The sequence below is a fragment of the Papio anubis genome, chromosome 18, assembly GCF_008728515.1.
Source record: "Papio anubis isolate 15944 chromosome 18, Panubis1.0, whole genome shotgun sequence".
NCBI lineage: Eukaryota > Metazoa > Chordata > Mammalia > Primates > Cercopithecidae > Papio > Papio anubis.
This window is the reverse complement of record NC_044993.1, coordinates 13,198,029-13,214,388: the sequence shown is the minus strand read 5'-3', so window position 1 is coordinate 13,214,388 and position 16,360 is coordinate 13,198,029. Positions and strand designations below refer to the sequence as shown.

At 37.3% G+C, this 16,360-nt stretch overlaps 1 pseudogene; it reads right to left on the bottom strand.

Annotated features, from left to right (window-relative positions):
• Positions 1-262: 262 nt before the first annotated feature.
• Positions 263-12,195, bottom strand: LOC101023517 (annotated as a pseudogene).
• Between the last annotated feature and the right edge of the window lie 4,165 nt (positions 12,196-16,360).

Sequence of the window (16,360 nt, the reverse complement as noted above, 5' to 3'; positions counted from 1 at the left end):
ACTACCACCAAAGGAAGTAACATTACAATGCTGACAAAAATCTACCAGTTCTTTTTCAACAATGTGCAATTCATTACATTGACTCTAAGGTAGGTCAAACAAGTATCAAAGAACAGAAAATTACACGCAGTTTAGTAAAGTACAATGTTGTTTTTTCCCATCTAAAAATTAACCGGTGAAATAAAACAACAACTATGGTTGAGTTGGTTTCAGGAAAATCACATTTGAAAATTACAGTTATATTATTTTCTCCATCTCATCCTCAGTCATTGACAGGAACTTGGTAGGCCACCATGCTATTTACTTTGTGCACTAGGTAGTAAATGCAGAAAGAGACTTCCTCAGAATTGGTCATTCCTCTTCCTATTTTTCAGGTACAAGCAAATCTTTGTAGAATCCAGTAGATAAAACGAACAATGTCATTCCTCTTCCCAGTTTTTCAGATACAGCCAAATATCTGTATAAATTAGTAGATCAAAAGAACAAACTTCCACCAGTGGCAGAAATGTCACTGTAGCTGATCTATCTGATTACTAAACAGATTTCATCCTGGATAGTTTTCTGAGACTATCCTCTGGGCCCAAGATGATCTTTTGCAGTCTCATCACATTTAGGGTCAAACTGCCGTCTTTCAAGGACCTCATCACTTTCAGTTGTTGAGATGATTCCAATCAGTTTCTGAACTGAAAGCTTGTATAGCCAATGCTTTGGTTGTTCCACCATGTTATTTAAGTATTTCATGAGCTCAAGATTAGTAGTTACAAGCAAGGTGAGCCCATAGTTCCACACAGGAGTAAAGTTTCTAGATAGATATATGCCATGCTGATAAAAAATGCTGTTGATGCCAGATGAGAACTTGACCACGATTTTGGTACTTCTGCTCAAGGTGATGTCCTACTCCCAGGAAAGCGTTAGTGCATGGACAGGCCTATGGACCAGGACACACACCTTTACCTGGCAGACAGCGTTCCCAGGTCCCACTGCAGTTCTTGACCAATTGTTCCAAGAATTACCAGGTTAATAATTTTTTTAACAATTAAATTTGAATTTTATCTCTTACCTTGCATTACAGTCAATCATGGAATAATAAAATAACAATAGTTATTATGCTACAAAAAATAAAGAAAAAAACTGGCCTAGACAGAAATCAGGTGAATACTTTTAGAATCTTGGATTGGTGGTAGACTTCCTAAATAAGTACCTAAATATGTCCATGAAGGAGTGTGTTTTGACTTCATACAGACTAAATTATGTATATTTTTAAAAGATCATAAAATTAATATGCAAAACCAGGAAAGATATTTATAACTTATGCTACACAAATGATTGATATTCTGAAATTATAAAGCGTTCTTAAATTTTTTAAAAAGATAGAAAATAGGACAAAGAACACAAACAAATACTTCAAAAAATAAATTTAGAACGTCAAACCCATGGAAACATGTCTTGCTTGAACAAGAAGCCAGGACATGAGAATGAAATCGGTGTGAGACAGTTTTGTGCTCCTTAGACTCGCAATAGAGAAACGGGTAACATCCAGCATCACTGGTGTGTCGTCAATCTCAGCCCAATCCCACTGCCTTAATTTGGTGTTGCAGTTGACATTATTTGGATCCACAGTGCAGAATCCAACTTGCTGGCAAGGTATTGCTTACAGTCCCTGGAAACTTTGATCCTATTTTGTCCTGCAGAATAAATTCTCAAAGGGGAAGAAATTGAGTGACAGGGTCTGTTTTCCTCTTTGCTAATAATCCCCCAACACTCGCTTTGTGTTCCTTTCTGGAACTTAGATGTTAACAGAGATATAGGAAAGGGGAGGTACATAATATGTGTACTTACACATTTTAATAATTCAGAGAACTCTTCTCCCCTTTTCTCACCCATACCGGAATTTTCTGGTTATAAGAACCTAATTGCAAACAACAGCATGCAAGTAAACATTGTTTAAGGTTATCAGTTATAAGCTACCTTGAACACTGAATTCTATTAACTTTCTAAAGATACTTTTGTATGTTTTCTACCCAACAGAAATCTTTACTATTAGTTTTCTTCGTCAGGATCATAGAACTGTTACAATCTCAACACTGTCAAGGGTATTTTGAAGTACTTTCCCTTTTTTGCTATGAAAAGCACACTTCTATTTATCACAGTTTGGGGTTGCATGATTTGAAGAACTATTCACTATATTATGATCATTTCAGCCAGAGGGGGAAAAGCCTTCTGTCAATTTATCTGCTACCTAAATGTTCAAAGTTGTAATTAATTAGAAGGCAAGAATGTAGAGAAAATGCATTTCAAAGATAAATCTAGTCACTGAGAAGTTCATCATATCTTATAATTTTCCCATCTCTATAGCAACTGTCAAATTCATGTCTGCCTACAAATTTAGAAACAGAAGAAATCACAGAAGGGCATTAAAAAAAATCTGGCAGCAAGCCAAAAAGGATATCTGACATTTGCGTATTTGTTGTCAAAAATCTTCTACAATACAATTGGACTCGAGTGTTGAAAAGCATGGAACTCTAATATGTTTGGAATCTGGTGTTGAAAAGCATTGAACTCTTGAATATTTGTTCCACTTTATTCTTACGTGAATGATCAGGGAGAGACAGAGCATAGGTAATTCTGCCTTTATTTGCCCAAGGCTCATTGTAAGTTCAAAGTTAGTCATATAATTATGGTACCTTATATCAAGAAGGCCCAGCCCCAACTGTTCATCCTCCAGTCTTCCTCCTATAATTTAATATAACCATCATATACCCAGGTGCTCAGAAACAAAACCCTGGAAATAATAAAATCTAAATATAACCCCTTATCACCATTTTTATTCTAAATCTATTTCAAGCTACCAACACATCTTACCCTGATTAGCAGTTATCACAACCCATTAACTGGACTCACCATTTCTCCCTGGCCAACCCCTCCAGAGAAGCAATTTCTAAAGTTTTTAAAAGCATATATTGGATCTTACCATCCCTAAAACTATCAACCTTGATAAAACTATGCCAGAATTCTCATCCCATGATGGCCCCTGTCAGCTTCCTGAATTCGGTTCTACTCTTCAGTTCTCTCTCCCATTATTCATTATGGTTTAAACACATGGGCCTTCTCACTAGTCCTTAAATAAGCCCACCTTCTTCCCAACTTAGTACGTTTGCACATGACCAGCTTAATTTCGTCATTAAAGTCTCAGCTCAAATTTAAAGAGGCTTCTCTCAGGCGGGCGCAGTGGCTCATGCCTGTAATCCCAACACTTTGGAAGACCAAGACAGGAGGATTGCTTGAGCTCAGAAGTTCAAGAGTAGCCTGGGCACCATAGTGAGACCCCATCTCTACAAAAAAATAAAACTAAATTAAATGGGCATGGTGGTGGCATGTGCCTGTAGTCCCAGCTACTCAGGAGGCTGAAGTAAGAGGATTGCTTGAGCCCGGGGGGTTGAGACTGCAGTGAGCCATGATCGCACCATTGCATTCTAGCCTGAGCTACACAGTGAGACACGGTATTGAAAACAAAACAAAAATAAGGAAAAGAAAAAGAGTAAAAGAATGAAAGAGACCTCTCTCACAATTCCAGTTAAATAGTTCTCAGTAGTCCCTCACCAGTTATTATCACTTCTGAAATGACTTCATTTGCTTATTTAACTGTTCATTTCTGGACTCCATCATGCTAGAATGAAACCTCCATCAGAGCACAGGCCTCTTTTTTGCCCCCTATGGCTGTATTCCACCTCTACCATGTGCCTGGGATGTACTAGGTCCTCAAGGCATATCAATAAAATATACTCTTCATGTCACAGATGTGAAATAAGATTCTTAGAGTTTATTAAAAATTTACTAAAGTTTTTCTCCTAAGAAATAGGCCGAGAAAAGAAATCCACATTCCCTAAGTTGTATTCCAGTGCTCTTGTGGTCAGAGGAAAACCAGAATACCTTTTTTTTAGTTGCTTGATTTCATATGGGCGTTCACATTTGTTGAAGAATTAGAGAGCTATAGAAACTGCCCAGAAAGATAATAAGGGAAGAAACAAAAGAAAATGTGAGCTTAAACCAGTCAATCATTCCTGAGCTTTTGACTATCAAATTTGATTTGAGTATAAAAGATAATGGGTAAAATATATTATTCCCCACATTTATATACCCTAAAAACAGGGACTCTAAAGAAATAGAAAGTAGAGATTGTACAATCGAGCAGTGCTGCTCTATGGAAGAGAGGTCCCTGTTCTGGGCAGTCTATGTGAGTACGAAGAAGAAACTCCCTCCAGATGTTCTAGATGGTCTGCCCAATTATGAGAAAGAGCCTCACTCAAGTTGCTTCAGCAAGGGGAAGCTCATTTGAACGATGCATTGTTTAGAATGAGAATGTCAGTAGCAGACAAGGTAGTAACTATTGCATAGCTCTTCTAAAAAATAAAGATTACATATGGAAGGTAGTGGTCATCTCTTATGTTCTGTCCTGTCCGGTACTGCTCTTTCAACTGCACAGCCGCCCATTCATTATCTCTTGTGATTCAGGCGGTATTGTCAATCACAATGCTTTTTCTGTCTCCTGGCAAAAGCATGGCCTCTGACCCAGATTTAATTCCTTGTGCTTTGTCACCTTGTAGTCTACTGTGATTAACCTAATGGGGGAGCATGTGACCTAACAGGACCAAATGGAACATTCATGAGATTTTTGACAGATTCTAGGAGACAGTGCCTCTCCATATACTCTCTGGAATCATTGAAAATGTAAGCCTGGATGGTGGGACTCGTTATCATGGAGAAAAATTCCAAAAATGAAAGCAAGAACACAAAACAGAGCTCAGTGATGCACAAAAGATGAAGGCATACTTATGGGGCATGAACTTCTGGATCCCAATGCTCCTAAAGCCAAAACCATCTGCCTTGGAGCAGCTATGTAAATAAAAAATTGCCTTCCTGTGTGTGTGGCCTGATCTGTGCCTAGTTTGGTTTATATTGCTTGCAACTGAAGAATTTTGACCTTGCACTTGTAACTTATAAGTTTAACATTGTACATCAAAAGAAGTGTATATTTTGGATATTAAATGTTTAAATGAAATTCTATACAGTAGGATGTACAGTGATATATCATTAGTCTTTGACATCTGTTTGTAGACAGTTTTATTCAGTTCATTGATTATTTAAGGTGTGTATTCGTTCATCAGAAAATCTCAGGCTGACATAAACTCAGATAAATTAATATCTATGCAATCACTGTATTTATAAGAAATAGGTTCTATCTTATTGACCAATGGAAAAGGTGCAAAAAGAAATCATACTAAATATATGTGGTTCCTGTTCCAGATATTCTCTTCAAGACTGTATTTTTGTGGTTGCAGGACTCAGGAAAGGTGATCTTCACTTTAATTCTAACAGACAAAGCTCAATTTCATCAGGGAAAAATAATTGTAAATCCTGATGATAAATCTCTCAGAGGAGTTTGCTGATTCAATACTTCAAGGCAACTAGTGTTCTGCCCTCAATTTTATTTTTATTGTTTTTGAATGATTAATATACAGGCATTGACTAATAATTTCTTTTGCAGAATTGGATTATAATGTTATTGATGGATTTAGAAATGGAACTTGAAGATATATTGTCATAACTATAGCGTTTAAAACATTAAGCCAATGGGGCCAAAGGAGGGAAAAGTATACGTAAATCTGAAGTTCAATTTCAAAATAAAAATTATGTGTGACAACTTTGACAAAATAGTCAAAATGACAAATCCTTATTGGTAGCAGTGCTCATACGTTTATAAAAGTCTCATCCAACTGGAAAAGTAGAAGTCATGTAAAGTACAACCAGATCCTCCCTTACAGGCTCTCAATTTTCCAAACAAATTGGGTGTAAGGCAGATTATGAGAGTAATGTTGCTTCTAATAAAATACTGATTTTTAAATGAATTTTCTGGTACCATTCCAAGGAGAACGTGTGTACCATTGAGACCTAAGGAGATTCAAGTACCTTGGGCTCTAAAAGGATTATTCAGCTCTGTAGCCAAATGATATTTTTTAAATAATAAAGATTGCATTAGAGATTTTCCTAAAGTGGAGATAACATTAGAAGTTGAGGTGACCTACATCTATTTGGAAAAATTCATTAGGATTTTATATGATGGATTCAGGGGATACAGTTTTTCATTAAAAGGAGTGGGTAGTCAAGCGTATATATTTTCCCAGCATCAGACAATACACTATAGAAAGGGAAAACCAATGTAATTAATAATGGCATTAAGAATCTGTCACAAGGTCTCACCTGTGCCCCTTTAGTCCCGGTAGAGAAGATATTACAGTAGAGAGGCAAGGACAAGTACTATTTAAAGTACGTACTTGAAGGAATACTTGAACACCACTATAAATTCAGCCCAGCGTTTTGTTGTTTTTAATCCTCAATTGTAATACAGCAGCATGTCTTCAAGAAATAAGGTTATGCATGGTTAGTACATCAGATGGAGGAGTCAAGAATCAGAATTCTAGTTCCCAGTAGTCTGCAACTAACTTACTCAGATGTATCTCGGTTTCAACTTCTCTCATCTCTACCATGAAGTTGACGAAATGATCTTTAATATCCCTTTATGTTCTAAAAGTGACCTGATTATATTATTTGTCTGGACACTGCCTGACCCTTTAATAAGTAGAATATGATGGAAAGTATTTTGTTCTATAACGTAAACATACAAACACAAAAACTAATAAAAATAATTAGCAGAAGATAGAAGGATTTAAAACTAAGGGATACTGGTTATTCATTCTCTCAGATTTGTTAGATTTAGACTCTGAGGAGAAAATTCTCCTCCCTCTGTCCGTTTTTCCTGGTCTTAATTTTCTTAGCCCATCTGAAGGCTAAAAATGTAATTAAACCGTACAATCCTGACTTGCCAAAATTCCAAAATGAATTGGAAGATGGTTTATATTTGCATGTAACACCGCTGTATATTGTTATAATGCATTATGCATGTTTGTATATAAATGTCTTAAATATTAGCTTTGAGTAAGTTTGCTTTCTCCATCAATTATCACATATCTATTTCAAAAAATTGTCCTAGTTTGCTTACACGTTACGTTTATTTATCTAACTATTAGTTTGAGGAATGGGATATTTTCATAGTCCCAAAATGTTTCTTATTAATTACAGAAAACAGTAGCTATATTATGGAGATACCTGGTGGTGGATATCACCTTAACTAGATGGTCAAAGTTAACATCACCAATAATGAAGCAAATTGACTTCATTCCCTGCTCATAGAATCCGCTGCGAAAAAACACAGCCTCACTTCTGTGGTGTTCCTGCCTCGAATGCATAATATGAATCCCATCATGAGGAAAACATCAAACACATTTAAATAACTGGCCTGTTAAACCTCCAAATTTCAAAGTCATGAAAAACAAAGAACAGCTGAGCAATTGTTACAGATTTGAAAGATAATAAATAGACATGCCAACTAAATGGAAAGCATGAGCCTGAATTAGATGCTAGGCTGAGAACAAAAATAGTCATCGAGGACATTTCGGTGGAAATTGGTGAAATTTGATGATAGAATGAGGACTAAATTATATTACATCAGCATTAAATTTCCTCCTTTTAATAAATACATGTTTGTTTAGCAGAATATGTTTGACCTTAGGAAGCACACACTGAAGTACTCACAGATAAAAGGGTACCATAGCTGTAACTTTATAAATGGCCAGATGACTCAGAAAATAAAGCATTTGTGTGCATGAAGAGAGAGATTGAAAGAGAAGGGAAGGGGGGGAATAGGAAGAGAGAATAAGGCAAGTGGAACTACTACTACCAGTACAATAGGCTCTATACATACGTGTATATAGTGGTGCTTGGAACAGAGCCTAGCGTGATGTAAGAGCCAAGAGTTGTCCTTTGTTACACGTAAAATACATGACACCTGATAGGTTCTCCATGAATAATATTACAGTATTATAACGAATCCAATTGAAAACCGCTGCCTAATTTTTATTTTTTAACTTTGGAAGCCTAAAAAATGTAGCTACGGGCCGGGCGCGGTGGCTCAAGCCTGTAATCCCAGCACTTTGGGAGGCCGAGACGGGTGGATCCATGAGGTCAGGAGATCGAGACCATCCTGGCTAAGACGGTGAAACCCCGTCTCTACTAAAAAATACAAAAAAAAACTAGCCAGGTGAGGTGGCGGGCGCCTGTAGTCCCAGCTACTCAGGAGGCTGAGGCAGGAGAATGGTGTGGACCCGGGAGGCGGAGCTTGCAGTGAGCTGAGGTCGCGCCACTGCACTTCAGCCTGGGAGACAGAGAGAGACTCCGTCTCAAAAAAAAAAAAAAAAAAAAAAAAAAAATGTAGCTATGAAGATAGTACTGCATATTTCTACGTTATTCCAGTGCATTAATTTAGCATCTATTAAACTGAACACAGGAGCTATAACACACAAGACTGAGTTTGTGCTTAAATAAAAGGTGTACAATAGGCAATAATTGTTTAGAATGCTTTGCAATGCTTTTAAAGCTCTTTAAATGTACCCAACCACAGCATACTAATTTTAAATAATCAACTCCTATAGACTCATCGGAGTATAGTCTTAACTTGTTTAATAATATTTACATAGCTAAGGACTTCCACATCAAGCTAAGCATACCGATTTTTATGAAGCTATTTTGTAGATACTTGGGCATTTTCTTTTAATATCTCAATATAATTATAATTAGTTCAGAAGGCCCAGTAAGAGTTTGAGATAATTGTGCATAGATTAATTGCTAAAGGGCACAATTAACTTTTTATTAACGTTTGTGATAATAAACATTCAACTTGGTTTCCAATATTTCATAAATTCCATATTTTAATTGTTCCTATATTAAGTTTTATTACTTAATGTCCTTGAATATTTGCCTTGGGGATCAAAGCAAACACTCTCAACGTGATTAATCCAAGGGAAAAACCTGCATTTGATTAGACAATGGGAGTCGGACAAGCACGGGCTTCACTCTCCACTGCTGTCAGAGGCAAGAAAGAAGAGTTCCTTGATAGGAAACTTCCCAAGAGGACAAGCCTATAACAAAAGAAGTGTTTTCATAAAATGAGGTAGCTTATCTTTTTAAGGAACCCTGATTTTTCAATTATCAAAATCAAGCGTCACCCTGGAAATCACCTTATGATTTGACATGTTCAATCCTGAATTAAACATCAAGGATGGGGGTGGTAGGTTGTTCACTCCTCACGGCTCACAGGGTAGCCTATTCTTGACTTTAAGTAGATCCTCCCCTTACACGTTAAAAAATAATACCTAATTCCTCGAAGAGGAATCGTCCAGTCTTCCCGCCTTGGGAGCTCTAATCTGGCTCTAAAATACTAGCAACTAGGCATCCTGCTATTTTTGGTAATTTTCAGTAAAATTCCTTCATATTACCCTCATTTCCATCTGATGCTTCAGAGCTTAAAGTCTCCTTTTAGCGGTCTTATTAAATATTTAGATACAAATTCCCTTAATGGGGAGACATTTATATGATTAACTGATGTAGTAATTGACTGTATTTTTGACACTTGGAACTACTCTTCCAGTGGCTTCTCTCTTAAGGTTACTTAAGCTTTGTTATTCCAGGGGCATTGAGAGTTAGACTTCTATTATTATTTTATTTTATTTTATTTTTTTTTTTTTTGATAGAGGGTCTCTGTTGCCTAGGCTGGAGTGCAGTGGCACAATCACAGCTCGCTGCAGCCTCAACTTCCCTGGCTTGAGCAATCTTCCCACTTCGGTCCCCTGAGTAGCGGGATCTACAGGTGTGTGCTACCATGCCTGGCTATTTTATTATTTTTTGTAGATACAGGGTGGCCTTATATTGCTCAGGCTGGTCTCAAACTCCTGAGCTCAATTGGCCCTCTGACCTCAGTCTCCCAAAGTGCTGAGATTATGGGCATGAGCCACTGTACCTGGCCTGGCAGAGACCTTAAATACAAAAGCTTTCTGGGCTGCTTCTCAGAGGCAGTACAAAAGGATTCACCAGGAAGCTCAGTCCTGCACACACAGCCTGGGATTCTAGGGGGCCTCATAGAGGAGGCTGCTCTGGAAGGAAAGGTGATGGAGGAGGAGCTGGGTGCCTCAGGACAGGAACAGGGGAAGATAAATGTGGTACCAGGCCAGGTGCCTGAAACCCCTGGGAACTACAGCAGTAGACACAGAGCAGGACCCACTGCCAGGGCCATCTGGGAGGATGCCCCCAAGACACTAAATGCACTCTTTGGCAGGCCTGCTGGTTTCCTTTACACATTTAAATGAAAGGAGCAAATTTGAAAGAGGATATTTTATGAAAAAACCTCCATTATATATATTTAAAAGTAAAAGGCAAATTGCAAAGCTTTATATATATTTTAGTTTATATACATACGTGTGGGGAGTTTTAAATGCAGAAGAAATCTCAGTTCTTAGGGAAGGCATTGGGGTTGGGAGAAGATGATAAAATGGAACTTTTTATGTTTATACTTTTTTATTTTATTACTGATTTTATTTATTGCATTCTTCAAAACCATTTGAATACAAAATAAATAAAAATGTGAGAACCACATGTGATTCTAAATTTTTAGTAGTTGCCTTTTAAAAAAGAAACAGGTGAAATATATGTTGTTAAACTTGTATCAAAATTATCTGTGTAATCAATATAAAATTATTGAATCCAATGTGTAGTTTATGTTCCATCAGTGTGAACCAGCCACATTTCAAGTGCTCAGTAGTGACATGTGATTACTGGTCACCAGATTGGACAATGTAGTTTCATAGTATTTAATTCATTACAAGTATTTATTTTCATAATACAACTAATTTTAATAATATATACTGCACAAGTTAACAGGAACAGAAAACCAAACACCACATGTTCTCATAAGTGGGAGCTAAACAATGAGAACACATGGGCACAGAGAGGACCATCACACACCAGGGCCTGTCGGAGGTGGGGGGCGTGGGAGGTGGGGGGCAAGGGGGAGGCAGAGCATGAGGACAAATACCTAATGCAGGCAGAGCTTAAAACACAGATGACAGGTTGATGGGTGCAGCAAACCACCATTGGCACATGTATACCCATGTAACAAACCTGCACATTCAGCACATGGGTCCCAGAACTTAAAGCAAAATACATACATACATACATACATATATATATATGTGTGTGTGTTTACTGAAAATGGCTGTGTACAAATGTCTCAACTACCCCATTTCTTTATATTGATAAGAATATAGCTAAATATCCTAACTATGCCATTTCTTTGTATTGATAAGAACGTAGCTGAAGCAGATCACTTTCTCATTAAGTTATCTCCTTAGACTAATTGAAGCAGGTAGCTTTCTCCTCAAGGCCTAAACCACCTTGATACCAAATAACAGCAGCACTTTTAATCTCTTTCCACTTAGGTAAGTGCCTCAACCAATAAATGCACACAGTACTCATTAATATTGATAAATATTGAAGAAGGAAATAAATCACAATGCCTATGCTTTGTAAATAGCATGGAACAGTGTGGGGGAAAATGCTCCTATCTCTGGGAAGTATGAGACAAATTGCAGAGTCATTATCAAGCACAGCCCTAGGGGTCTGGGGGAGAAAATCTGCTGGTTCCTGTCTGAGATTGAAAATTTAACATGGGCAGAACTTGGCCAGAAACAGTCGGAAAAGTTGACATGACCAAATGAGTAACTTGGTTTATCACTTCCTGGAAAGACAGTTCATCTCAGTGTTGATAAAAGAGGAACTCCTTAGTGTCCTGCAACCAATGTTAAACGAGCAAATGTGACGTTTACTTTCGGTGCATGTAGCCACCAGCAGAAAAAATCATTACAACTAGGAAACTTGCTCCCGTTGAGACTGTTGTCCCAGGTACCCAGAGCCGTTTGGACAGGTGGTTTTGTAATGAACAGCCACTTTCTTCCTGAGAAATATCTTCTTCCAAAACGCTATGCAAAGCTAAGGAAACAAAGTGGAGATTCATTTCTCAAATCATCTCTAAGAAGCTGCTTAATTTTATTCACTTCATTCCAAACTCAAAGCCCTCTGTAGTTATTCAGAAGGTCTTATGAGAAAAGAGAATTTCAATCCTCCGTGGGGCCCCCTCCATGGTAAGGGGGATTTTATGGCTGTGGCACTACCTTCCCAGTGAAGCCCATTTGGTTCATACGGCAGGATGGTAGGTGACCCCTTAGAATCACTGTACACACTCACACTCATCTTCTAGAACATCACTGCATGCTCAGAAGACATTCCTAAAAAAAAATGTAATGCGCACTCACACATCACATAAAATGTGCACTCACACATACTCATAACACCCAAATTCAGACACATACAGACATATACCACAAACACAACAGGTGCTACACATGAGTATCCACAAACATTAAATGTTAATTTTAAACTATATTACTGTAAGTTGTCCTGAGTCACTTTCGTTTGTAAATTAAAAGATTAGAACTTGTTCAAGATGTAAAACACATTTCAAAATCTGTATCTAGTTTTGTCTTTAGTTTTCTTTCCAGTTAATATTTTCCATAGTTTTTCAGTTTTGATCCTTCTAACCTAATTGCTCTAAATTTTAAGTATCAGTGGGAAGAAGGAAAAGACTACATCATTAAAAATAACCCAAACATAATTTTCTGAGTGTTTGTTTTCTTGTTAATTTTTGTGGGTACATAGTAGGTGTATACGTTTATGGATTGTATTAGATAATTTGATACAGACATGCAATATGTAATAATCATATCAGGGTAAATGGGATATCCATTACCTCAAGCATTTATCCATTGTATTATAAGCAATACAATAACATCTGTTTTCTTAAGTAACTCTCTTCTCACCACATATACCATATATATTATATATCATGTATATAAAGCAACATCATAAATATTAAACAGTATCATATGTATGTGACTAATCATATGTGTATGTAACTGTCAATTACATGTCTATGAAGAATAAAACAATTCTAGTCAACTTTAAATGCTGCCAAGCTAGAAGCATTTTTTGTCTTTATTTTTGGAGTAAAGGAACAGACACACCTGTTCTTCACTTGCACATCAACTTTCAGGTGAGTTTGGCAACATTGGCTCTTGTTGCTGTGCAAGATATCTTTGGTCTTCCTGAAAAGGCTACCTTATTTGAGAACATGACAAGGCTTACAAAAAAGTACAACACAAACAATTTAAGAGCATCATAGGAATGACATGACATTTGTACACATTGGTGTTTAAATGTGATCTGCATCAGTTTTGAAGGAGTGTTATGTACATGTGGTTTGTTCTTTCCATCAATATTTCTCTCTGGATCCTCCAAAGACTCAGCTGAAGCATGTGCTCTTCTTTTTCTGACAGAATGATGTGAAAATATCTGTGCCTGTAAGGATAATTTCATCTTGTATACTGGTATTTTGCTTCCTTTAACCAAAGCCTTATCAATATATATTTTTTTGTTTCTGTATCATATCTTCTATTCTTCACCAGACTTTCTGCTATAATATTATAAGAACAGATTCATGTAATCAGTGATAGATACAAGGATTTGGGCCTTGCCTTTGGATGACTTGTTGGTACCTGTATAGTTGGATGGTGTTCGGTGGGGAATTTTTCTTTTTATCAGAAAGCTATGCTATGTTGATATTTTACATCCACATACAATGTTGATAGTTAGATGGCACACTGAGACATATAAAAGACCCACTGCAATCATTTGAGATGTATTTGTGAGAAGGTATCAAATATTTTGAAACATCACTATTGTCGTATTTTTTATTCAAGCAAATTTACTGTCCTTTTATACATAAAAGATGCAAAGCAAAATTAAGTAAGATTATTTTATTGAGCATCAAAAACTCCATTTAGGAGGCAGATGATAAAGGAATCAAGCAAAGAAAGCTCAGTGAGCCCATTCTCAGAAACAACCTTCCATGATTTGAATTTCGTTAGTTGTATCAAGAACAAGGATGTAACGCTTGTACTAGATGACAGCAAAATTGTAGGAAAATCCAAATTAACTCAGATCTAAATTTACAATCATTAAAGGTGTTAATATCCTCAGAAATATTAATTAAATAGGCATTGGTTCCTTCCAATGTTTTTCTCCATTTGTATGTTGAGTTAATATATATGGAGAAAAAAGTATATATCTATATATATATATATCTCTATATAGATATATATATATATAGAGAGAGAGAGAGAGCTCGCCTGTTGATTTGACTCTTTAAGATCCATGAAAGGAGGAAAGGGTTACGTGAGTTCTAAAAACAAAAACTTGTACCACTGCTCTCTAGTTTTGATTATATATGTAGCTGTATGATATGGTTTGGATCTGTGTCCCTGCCCAAGTCTCTTGTTGAATTGTAATCCACAGTGTTGGAGGTGGAGCCAGGTAAGAGGTGATTGCACCAGGGGGTGAATCCCTTCATGAATAGTTGAGCACCGTCCCCTTAGTGCTGTTCTTGTGAGAGAGTTCCCATGAGATCTGGCTGTGGAAAATGTGTAGCACCTCCCCTGCCCCTCTCTTGTTCCTGCTCTGGCCCTGTGATGTATGTGCTTTCCCTTGACTTTCCACAATGACTAAGTTTTCTGAGGCCACTCCAGAAACCAAGCAGATGCCAGCACCTTGCTTGCCTGTACAGTCTCTGGAACTGTGAGCCAATCAAACCTCTTTTCTTTATAAATTATCCAGTCTCAGATATTTCTTTATAGCAATGCAAGAACAACCTAATGCAATATATATAATGTGTACACATACAAATGAATATGTCGATTTGTGAATTATATGTAATATATTTAAATTCTGCAATAGATTTTTGTTCATTGAACATATAATATCCATAAGTTAACCACTGTAGCCAACTTCGTAGCCTAGAGAGAGCAAATGATATTTTTTCTGAGCATTATTATGTGCAAAGTATTGCTAATATTGACCATATATGACTTCACTTAGTTCTGAAAAATACTCTGAGTAAAATGTCATTATTCCTATGTTATCTAAAGCTAATGGATTCAGGAGGAGTTAAAACTTCAAAGATGGTAGAGTAAGGAGCTCAGCAAACCTCTCCTCAGTAAAACAATTTTATGGTAAGAGTTAATCATAAAAATCGTTAAAATTGTCCTAAGGGTATACAGTAAAGAGAAACATGCTTTCAAGGAAGTCCACTAAATCTCAGAACAGTGAGTCTGTGCCATGTGAGTCATGATGTGCTCCCCACCATCTTAACTGTGGTACTGTACTCTGGACAGCAGTGGCCAAAAAGAAAGCTCTTTCTTCCTGCATCTGCCTTCTGGGGATACAGAACCAGACCTCACCATTGTTGGGGGAGCAGGATCTCGGTGTTTTTCACCTCACTTCAATCCCATGTTGCAGAGTCTGTATTATCTAGGTGAGAAAGAGAGGACCAGTCTCCCTTCACCTGTCAACCCCCTCACTCCAACAGGGTGGAAGCTTAACTCTAGGACCTGCAGGCCAAGAATACTGGGGCCCCAGTCATCCTCATTTTATCTCACTCCTAGGGCAAATATTCCATTTCATGAGGGGCAACCCAAGAAGACCATAAGCTACCATCATCTGGGAAAAGCAGTTCCCCACCCCCAGCTCTAGTACAGTGACGAGAGGTTCTGTCAAAAGTGAAAGGCAGGCCATAAGCAAGAGCTATGCAAGCCTGAGGGGACTGACTTTATTTAGAATCAATCGTGGAGAACTTCATGCCAAAGAACTTTGTCAGAAACAATGGAGATCTTAGTAGAGCACAATTTATAAAAACGTGATAACTTCATAATAAAATAAAAGTGGTAGAGCAGCTAGAACTTTAAAACACAGATCCCAGAAAAAAGACTTCCAAGATCTTGGGATCACTGTCAATTATTGAGCTTGGGAAGAGTATGCACCTGCACTAGACTGCACTCAGAAGTATTCAGAACAGGGTGTGGGGAAGTCTTGAAAACATTCCTTAAGCTACACATAGACTCATCACAGTTCCTGGATAAATATGAGGCAAAATATGTAAACCCTTTTAACTACAATAGCAACCTCAAAGCTATAGACACATCTAATGATAAAGGTTAAAAAAACAAAAAAAAAAAACTAATTGGCAAAGAATATTTAAGCATGGCATTGGACCAGTATTGGCTTAATCTACTCAGGATAAGCCTAAGTAGCTAGGATGAAGGATGGTAACAAGAGAGTAAAACAGTCTCTGCAAGGACGTGACAGGTTGCAGACTGTGGGGAAAACAGACTTCCCAGAATTAATTAAGCCAAGTTACTAAGCCAATAAACAAAAATAGAGCAAGCAACAAGAACAACTATTAGGGGTGGAGTGGGGTTGGTGTCCAAAATTACTGCTGTATGTTATTTAAAATGTCAAGTTTTCA